Below are 10,658 nucleotides of genomic sequence, written 5' to 3'. Positions count from 1 at the left end.
GTTAGACTCCAGCAGTTACCGCAACACACACTCTGGGGTGGGGTCCTAGAGCCTTAGCTCTTGCCAAACCACCTAATATTCTTTGGAATTAGTTAAGCAGGTTGTGTCTCTCCAGGGAGAGAGTGCGCATTCTGTAGCAATAATCATTATTTCCAGGTGTGATGTGTGGAACTCTAGTTTGGATGCTCTTTAGCACGGTGATTGGTTTCAGTATGTGTCAGACATGCGGCTGACCAAAAGACCAGGGAGATTCCTGAATCTCCGTTGGGTTCAAATAACCACAATGAGTTCGACAGGTCGACTGACTCCTTTCGCTCGCTGAACAAAAGACCACGGAGATTCCTGAACTTACAGGCCAGGGACTGATATGTGGGAGAGGAAGAGAGTGTGTATACCTGTATGTGGCGCCTCCACGCTGGGTGAGGGGAGTTCTTCAAAGGCTCCTTTGGTGATCTCACACAGCCATCATGATTCTGAAAGGTTGACCTCTCGCTCGCTGCTGGCTTCTGTGTCCCCACCTCGCCGCCGTCTGTGGCCATGGGAAAAACAAGTCTGATGTTCATTATCATATCACTCAAAACACCGCTGGATCTGGGATCATGTATCGATCATGTAGTTGACATATTTGCAACTATGAACAGCACCACCACCAAAATTACATTTGTGTAGCACCTTTCACCTTGGGAGGATGTCCCAAGGCGCTGGGACACACAACAAACTATTTTAAAAACGTTTTGTTGCATATTTTCTGTGCATAATTCAAAGGGCCCCAAATGTGATTTTGTTTAGGGGCCACCAATCCCTTAACCTGGCCCTGGGCGTTTTCTGCCCCCATTGTCGCTGCAGAATGTCACATCTTTTAAATTAATTATTATTTAGATCTTTTGTCACTGAACTGCATCTACCACTGATCTGCCAACCTGGCCGGCCTGTCTGCAGCCTCTCACACTCATTCACAATCAGCTCCGCAATTTAGTTTCTCATAGTTAGTAGTTTCTGCAGCTACTAACTTATCCCTAAACTCCGGGCTTAAATTACTGCTCTCATGGAGCTTCCTGGAATCCCGGGTTGGGGAATGATTGTGAGAGAGAGTGACAGAATGTGTTTACCTGTCGTCTCTCACCTGCTATCTCTTCTGAGCAGGGTCCGGGCTGGGGCCTGGTGTAAACTCGCAGGGACAGAATGGGAATGCTCCCGCTTCTCCAGCTTGTTGCTGGAATCTTCTTATACCACTACCAACATAGCTCCTGCTGTGACAAAGGGAAAAACGTGTGAGTATCGACGTGAAACACGCAACATCTGATGTGTAAGCTTTGTGAGCTGATCACCTCCGTCCTCGCTCAGCTTCACTGGCTCCCCATCCCCCAGAGGCTCCAGTTCAAGATCTGGTTGGGAGGTGGTGTAATCTCGCAGGGACAGAGGAGCGCTGATGGTCCATTAACTCCCCCTTGTCCTGTCTCCTCAAGCCCCCCTGCTCGTTGCTGAGTTTCTCTCCTCGTATCACTACCATCGTTCCTGCTGTGACAAAGGGAAAAGCAAATCTTAGGATCAGAGACGTGAAACATGCAATATCTGCGTTTTGTGGGCAAACGTGGCAGCGAGTTTTGTGCACAGGGATGTTCCCGCAAACAGCCAATGCAGCAATAACCAATCATATCAGCCACAAGACAATTCCGACATCTCCGACAATGCCGCACGCGCTCCCCACGACTATAATGGACCCGATGGTGAGCAAATGAAACCAGTAAACACACCCCATTCTGCTGGTAATAAACTAGCAAACACACCCCATTCTGCTGGTAATTAACTAGTAAACACACCCCATTCTCCTTCTAATAAACCAGTAAACACACCCCATTCTGCTGGTAATAGAGCGTTGACATCATGGCCTTCATGGAAACCTGGCTCTCCCCAGGCAACACCTTCTTCCTCACGGAGGCCACACCACCCGGCTACACCTCCCACCACATCACTCGCCCCAACCGTCGTGGCGGTGGTGTAGCCCTTATCTCAAGGACACCATTTGCCCTATCCCCCTACTCCTCTGGCTCTTTCCCCTCTTTTGAGCACCTTACCCTCTCCCACCCCTCCTTCCTCTCACTCAAAATCTTCCTCCTCTACCGGCCCCCTAAAACCTCTCCCACCTTCATCTCCGATATTTCTACCCTACTAACATCTCTCTGCCTCTGCTCCGATCGCCTCATCATCCTGGGCGACTTCAACCTACACTTCACTCACTCTCACTCCTGCTCCATCTCCTCGGACTTCTCCTCCCTGCTCTCCTCGCTCAACCGCTCCCTCCACATCAACTCCCCCACTCACAGTCACGGCCACCCATTCGATTTGGTGATCACCCGGGGCCTCAGTGTCTCGGATGTCACCATTACCGACAAGGCCACCTCCGACCACCACTTCATCTCCTTCACCACCTCCAGTAAACACCTCCACCAGACCCACCACTATCTTCTACCGCCCCTGGAAGAAGTTACCCCCACAATCCCTAACCTCTGCCTTGGAGTCCTCTGAACTCCTCTCCCTCTGGCCTTCAACCCTCACTGACCTCTCTTCTGCTCTCACCCTCCTCCACAACACCTTCTCCTCCACACTCGACACTCTTGCCCCCATCACCTCCCGTACTGTCTCCTACTCTCGCTCCTCCCCCTGGTTCACCACCCACCTCCGCTCACTGAAGAGCCAGGTGCGGACCGCTGAATGCACCTGCCTCAAATCTGGCCTAACGGTCCACCGACAAATCTGGCTGGACCTCCTCAAAATCTACCGCTCCACTCTAGTCTCGGCCAAGTCGTCCTTCTACTCCAGGATAATCCTGGAGGTAAAGAACAACCCCAGGCTTCTGTTTTCTACCACATCCCGACTCCTCCGTCCCCCCCGCCACCCCGCGCAGGTCATCTCCAACCTTCACTGCGAGGAGATGCTGGATTTCCTTGAATCCCAAATCAAGGGAATCCGCTCCGTGGTCACTCGCCCTCCCACCCCCCACCCCCTCCCTCCCACACTCCAACTCCTACCCATCCTCCCCTAGACACCTTCGAACCTGTTTCCCCACCCTCTGTCACCAAACTCATCCTGTCCCAGAAACCCACCACCTCCTCCCTTGACCCCATCACCACTCCACTCCTTATCTCCCAGCTCCACCTCCTTGCCCCACATATCACAGACATCGTCAACCTGTCCCTCTCCTCTGGCTCTGTTCCCATTCCCCTAAAAACTGCAATCATCACTCCCACTTTGAAAAAACCCTCCCTTGATGCGTCGCAGCTATCAAGCTACCGGCCCACCTCCAACCTCCCCTTCCTGTCCAAGGTCCTGCAATGAGTTGTCGCCTCCCAGCTGCGCTCTTTCCTCTCCACCCATTCATTATTCGAACCCCTTCAGTCGGGTTTCTGTGCTGCCCAAAGCACAAAAACCGCCCTGGTCAAGGTCACCAATGACATCCTGACCATCTGCAACCAGGGCTCCCTCTGCCTTCTCGTCCTCCTCGACCTATCAGCAGCATTCGATACGTTGACCATGCTATCCTCCTCCACCGCTTGTCCTCCCAATTCAACCTTCAAGGTCCTGTCCTTGAGTGGTTTAGGTCGTACCTCTCCCACCGTCTTCATTTTGTTTCCACAAACGGCTTCTCCTCCAGCCCCCGCACTGTCTCGTGTGGTGTCCCTCAGGGCTCTGTCCTCGGTCCCCTCCTCTTCACCCTCTATATGCTCCCCCTGTGGTGACATCATCCGCAGACATGGGGTTAACTTCCACATGTATGCGGATGACACCCAACTCTACCTTTCCTCCTCTACTCTCAACTCCACGACCACCGATGTCCTGACAGCTGTCTGTCCGACATCGAGTCCTGGACTAGAGACAACTTTCTTCAGCTCAACGTGCGCAAAACTGAGGCCCTCCTGATTGGCTCACGTCAGCGCCTCCGCACCTCAGGCGCTGACAGCATCAGCATCCAACGCTGCACTCCACCTCTCGAAGCCATCAGGAACCTCGGTGTTCTGTTCAACCCTGAGCTGTCCTTTCTTCCTCATACCCGCGCCACAACTCGCACCGCCTTCCACCACCTCCGAAACATCACCAGACTACGGCACTACCTCACCCCTCACGCGGCTGAAACTCTGGTCCACGCCTTTATCACCTCAAGGCTGGACTATGGGAACTCTCTCCTCGCCGGCCTTCCCGGCCCTCCCTCCACACTGCAGGTCATTCAGAACTCTGCAGCTCGTGTACTGTCCCGCACCAGACACCGCGACCACATCACTCCCACCCTCGCCCTCACCCTCACCCTCGCTCGCCTCCACTGGCTCCCCATCCCCCAGAGGATCGAATTCAAGATCCTCATCCTCACCTACAAGGCCATTCACGGCCTCGCTCCCTCCTACCTTTCCGACCTACTATACCCCTACTTACCTGCCCGTACCCTCCATTCCTCTGCCTCTGGTCTGCTCCACATCCCCCGCCTCAACCGCCCTACCATCTGTGGCCGGGCCTTCAGCCTCTCAGCTCCCAGTCTCTGGAACTCCATCCCCCAGTGCCTTCGCCGCTTCCTCCCTTTCCTCCTTCAAGGCCGGTCTCAAGACCTTTTTCTTTGACGGTGCCTTCAGCTCCCCTCTCGACTCTCTACCCCCTCCTCGCTCCCTCCCTTCCTTCCCCTCACCATTTCCCCCCTGCTCGGGTCCTGACCCAACTGTCCAGCGCCTTGGGACGTCCTCCCGACGTAAAAGGCGCTCTATAAATGGAATCTTGTTGTTGTTGTAATAAACTAGCAAATCCCCCCCATTCTGCTAGCCATGATTGAATGGCGGGTGAGGCTCGAAGGGCCGAATGGCCTACTCCTGCTCCTACATGTTATGTTATGTAATAAACCAGTAAACACACTCCATTCTGCTGGTAGTAAACAGGGAGAGAAGGTCCTTTTGATCTATCAAATGCGATGTGAGCTACGACAGATGCAAAGTTGCCATCAAACCCCCAGGGCAGAGAAGGCAGAAGAGAACTTAAAATGGTGACATTTACACAGCAAGCAACATACAATTATGGAACGCTTTATAGCATCAGCAGATATCCCACCTCAGTCTGGATAATAATTATAATTATAATACTTATATTAATACTTGAATTTGTTATAGCACCATATCAAAGTAATGCTACAGTATAGTACTATGCCATTACTTTGTACTATATAGTACTATGCAAGCTTTAGCACCCACCTGAACAGTCAGTTAAGACCTTGGTTTAACATCTCAACTGAATGACAGCACCTCTGATAAAAAAAGAACGCTTTTTTTTTGTAGCGCTTCAAACGGATAAATAATGAATAATAATAACGAGTAACTTTTTTTAATATAGGCAATTGTATGACAGCCATTTTGCTCACAGCGAGCTCCTACAAACCGCCCTGAGTTGAAGGACCAATTTATTGGTGTCCTGGCCAAATAACCTGTAAAATTGCTCATTCACTTCATGGTTGGTTGTGGATCTGTCAGGCCTTCAGCCTTCCAGCCCCCACCCTCTGAAACTCCATCCCAGGGACCATTAGCTTCCCCCACTCCCTTGCCTCCTTCAAGGCCTGTCTCAAGATCTTCCTCTTTGATCATGCCTTTGGACATCGTCCCACCTCCATCCCCCTTGCCCTAATTTCTTTTTCACTCCAACCCCCAGCTCGGGTGCAAACGCTTCACTGTCCACTCCTTGGGATGTCCTCCCGATGTGAAAGGTGATATACAAACGTAATTTTGTATTGCATTTTGTAATTTGCTCTCTAAACATTAAAGTCAAATCAAGCATCAATGACTAATCCTTTGTCCCATCACAACTCTATGTGAAGAATATTAGACCATCACAGTGCTTTCAAACTAAGAATGAAATCTGGAGAATGTAAGACAGATATTTGTACTCCATTAGGGAGAAGACAATTTTGTAGGTGCCTGACACACAGTCATTTTCCACATGGTAACCAACAACAACGGATTGTTGTAAAACATAGCACCTTTCATGTCAAGAAGACGTCCCAAGGTACTGGACAATTGAAGGTTTGCACCCAAGCTGGAGATGGATACAAGAGGTGTGGGAACCGAGGGGGGAGGGGATAGGGGTGGGAAGATTATCAAATGTGTGGTCAAAGAGGAAGGTCTTGAAATGTGCCTTGAAGGAAGCTGGGTGAAGGGATTCAGGGATGGAGTTCCAGAGAGTTAGGGCAAAAAGGCTTAAAGCACAATCGGCAATAGTGGGATGAGCACAGCCGATGGAAAGGGTGGATTGCTAAAGTTTTGGAAGGTCAGAAAGGTAAGGTGGGGCAAGACCATGGAGGGCCTTCAAAGTGAGGACAAGGATTTTGAACTCAATCCTTTGAGGATGGGGAAACCAGTGTAAATTGGGCAAAGATTACAAAGCCTGATGCAGGAGAGCACAAGAGCAGCAGAATTTTGAATGGTCAGGGTCAAGGACTATTCAACCACTGGGGAAACCACAGCCAAACCCCAATTTAGTCTTCACCTGATCCGCACTTCATAAAAACGTAAGAATTTGCTAGGCGAAAGAAGACGAAGGTCCATCCAGTCCGCTTTCCTGGCAGTTGGGTGACATAGCGCATCACAAACTATATACTGTATCCCGAGATATTATTTTCTAGCAGAAATCTATCTAATTTGTTCTTGAAACAATTGACATTTTTTGATTCCACCGTCTCCTTAGGGAGCCTGTTCCATAAGTTTACTACTCACTCACTGAAGTAGTGTTCCCGCAGATTTGTTCTGAATTTGCCCCCCTTCAATTGCAAGACGTGTCCTCATTGTTCAGTACAGGATAATACAGTTTATCATTAAAGACTACAGCCATATCACCATTCAACCTTCACTTCTCCAGTGTGTACATGGAGCAGTAAATACCTTCACAACAGAACCCACTGGGTAGGGATCAGGAACGGGAACTCTAGCTCATTTGCTCTTTCCTGGACACGGGAATGAGTCCAGATTTACCAACCCTACCTGAGCTGATAACATCTAGCCCCACACCCATCAAGTCTCTATGGCTTAGAAGTGCAGCGAATCCGTGCATTACTATTGCATACATTTTAAACAATGCCTTTCACGTCAGGGCGACATCTCAAAACACAGGATTTATTGTAAAGTGCAGTTACTGAGTTTGTAGGGAAAATATGTTCAGCTCCCCCCCAAAAAATACAGTAATGTCCCACAAACAGCCATGAAGTGAAAGATTGATTTTATCTGGGTGATTGTTACCCAAGACACCAGGAGGAACTCTTATAGAATCTAGAATCCTACAGCACAGAAGGAGGCCATTCAGCCCAATAGTGCCTGTGTCGGCTCTTTGAAAGAGCTACCCAATCAATCCCACTGCCCCGCTCTATCCCCATAGCCCTGCAAATTTTTATTTTCAAGAAAATATCCAAATCCCTTTTTGAAAGTTATTATTCAATCTGCTTCCACCAGTCTTTCAGGCAGTGCATTCCAGATCGTAACAACTTCAAATTTTCTCCTTATCTTCCCTCTGGTTCTTGAGGCAATTATCTTGAATCTGTGTCCTCTGGTTACCGACACACCCGCCAGGGGAAACATTTTATCCTTTTCAAATAGTGCCACAGGATCTTCAACAGAATAGGCAAAGGGGACCTCTGTTTAATGTATCATGTGAAGGACAGCATTGCTGACAATGGAGCACACGCTTAGCACTGCATTGGAGTGTCAGCTTTAGACCATATGAGTTTAAAGTATCAATGAGAGGCTTGAACCCACAATCTACTGGACTCGAAGGTGGGAGTGCTACCAAGGCTGACACGTGAAGTAAGGTTGAAGTGGAAACACTGAGGATAGAATTTTTACCCCTGAGCCAGCACAAAGGATCAAAGTCAAGATATTAACCAAATGATTTAAATTCCACACATTTCTCCTTTATTGGGAGTTTTGGAATTAAGTGATTATAATGTGACTAATTGCTACCATCTGAAACCATTTCACTGGTGCACATATTTGAACATTGAAACAGAAATCCTTCCCCTGGAGTGTTCACAAGCGAGAGCAAAACCTGAAGGGAGAAAATGCAAAGCGATCAGATTAGATCAAACAAGCATTTAAAGTACGCACTAGATTGAGAAATTGTATCTGAGCTTCTATTTTTGAGTGGTATNAAAAAACAGCATACTTTCGCAATTTTTAACAAAATTATATTTAGGACGAGATTTTTTTTCGACAGAGCAATTCTTCAAAATATTTGACTTTGGCAATTAGCCAAATTATAATCAACAATTATAATCGGTTAATTGCAAAAATCCCTATAAAGGAGAAATATGTACAGTTCAAAACATTTGGTTAATATCTTGATTCCAATCCATTGCATTGGCTCGTAAGTAAGTATTCTATTCGTTGGCATAACATGAGGGAGAAGGGGATAAGAGAGTGGTGGGGGAGAGGCTCATGTGGAGTATAAACCCCGGCACGGACTAGCTGGGCTTATTGGCCCATGTCTGTGCCGCATTGTTCTATGTAATCCTACAAAACTTTCTTTCAACATTACTATCCCTCTATTAGTTTCTGTTTTAATTTATTAATTTTGTGTAATAACAGATTCATAGAAATTTACAGTGCAGAAGGAGGCCATTCAGCCCATCAAATTTGCACCAGCTCTCAGAGCAAGATGTCCATTCATTCCCACTGCTCTGCCTCTATCTTTCACATACTTGTATAAAGCTGCTATCTTTCAAATACCTGCCTACTCCTCTCTTGAAACCAACAACAAACTCTGCCTCGACCACCTTACTTGGCAAGGCATTCCACATTCCAGCAACTATCTGTAAAACCATTCTCCCTAAACTCTTCTTTCACTCTCTTCGTGACTATCTTGTATCTGTGTCCCCCAGTCACTGAGTCCCCGACCAGTGGGAATAGCTTCTTATTCACCCTGTCCAAACACCTCATATAATAATAATAATAATCCTTGCATTTGATATCGCGCTTTTCACATCTTCTAGACGTCCCAAAGCGCTTCACAGAATATACTGTAAAGTGAATTGACTATATTTGGGCGAACGTGGCAGCCAATTACGCACAGCAATGTCCCACAAACAGCCGTGAATTGAAAATGACCAATTTATTATTGTTTTGTTTTTTTGGAGGGATTATATCTGTACACTTCTATCAGGTCCTCCCTGAACCTCTGCTCCAATGAAAACAGAAACAAATGTAAAAGTGATAGATGCTGACATCATCTCAAGGGCACTGTTTGGGAGGATTAATTGATCCTGATCTATGTAGAAAATTGTACAGTTAAAATGATAAGAGAAGCATTTAGAATTCATGCCTATAATGGCATCTGATAAAATGATTCAGCTCTATCATTGAATCAAACTTAAAACTCTTTCAAGGCAGTTCCCTTTATGATGACATTAGATATCAAATGGTCACACAGAAGATAAACAACAAAAGTTAAATCATATTTTGCTTTTAATAAAGTACCTACAATATCAAAATGTCTCAAAGTGCCTCAGAGTTTTTCGGTAAAGTGCAGTGACAGTGTCAGACTAGCTCAGTGGGTTAATGCTCAACACTTGCACCTCTGAATCAAAAGATTGTGGGTTCAAGCCCTACATTGGAACTTGGAACTCAAATCATCTAAGTTGATACTCCAGTGCAGTTCTGGGGGGTATGCTGCATTGTTGGAGAGTCATCCTTTGGATGAGACATTAAACAAAGTTCGCGTCTGTTTAGGTGATGCTGAAGACCCCATGGCACTCTTTGAAAAGAGAAGGGAGTTTCTATTGGTGTCCTGGCCAGCAATCCACCAGATAAAATTGGTCATTCACTTCACAGCTGTTTGTAAGTCAGTGCTGAGGCACAAATCGGTTACCGTATTCGCCCATAAAACACACAGCTACTGCACTTTACATTATATCCTGTGAAATGCTTTGGGATGTCCTATACCAAGAGTAAGGATTATTATTTGTTGGTAAATGGATAAACAGCAATCCATTTATGCACAGCATTCTCCCACAAATTGTCAGGAAGGTAAATTTCCAATTTTACCTTGGGGATTGTTGGCCAGAACATCAGAAAAAAAAAACTCCCATCTCTTTGTGAATAGAACGGGCAGAAGGGATTTTAGTTAAACAATTCAGCTGAAAGACGTTATCTCCAACAGCGGATTTGGGAATTTCAAAAGGGAATTGGATGGGTACTTAAAGAGGAAACATTGCAAGGAATATGGGGAAAGAGTGGGTTAGTGGGACTGATTGGGTATCTTTTCCAAAGAGCCGGCACAGGCACGATGGGCTGAATGGCCTTATGTGCTGTAATATTCTATGATTCTATCAAGCCAAGCTGATACTTCAATTTCAGCTCAAAACATGTGGTGATGCATTTCTAAGAACACAATGAAAAACATTTGCAAATGAAACTTGTGAATTCCATCAAGTCCTGTGGCAACAACAATCCATTTTTGGTAGAATACAGTACACAGTAAAATTCAATTTACATTTATACAAAGTCTTTCACGTCAGGAGGACACCTCGGAGCTCTTTGCAGTACTAGATGAGCACCCGAGCCAGGTGGAATCCAAAGGAGGTGAGGAGGGGAAAGATGACCGACAATGTGGTCAAAGAGGTATGTTTTCACACACGCCCTGCAAGAGGG

The sequence above is a fragment of the Callorhinchus milii genome, unplaced genomic scaffold (genome assembly GCF_018977255.1).
Source record: "Callorhinchus milii isolate IMCB2004 unplaced genomic scaffold, IMCB_Cmil_1.0 Scaffold10, whole genome shotgun sequence".
NCBI lineage: Eukaryota > Metazoa > Chordata > Chondrichthyes > Chimaeriformes > Callorhinchidae > Callorhinchus > Callorhinchus milii.
Note: the sequence above shows the minus strand (reverse complement) of the source record.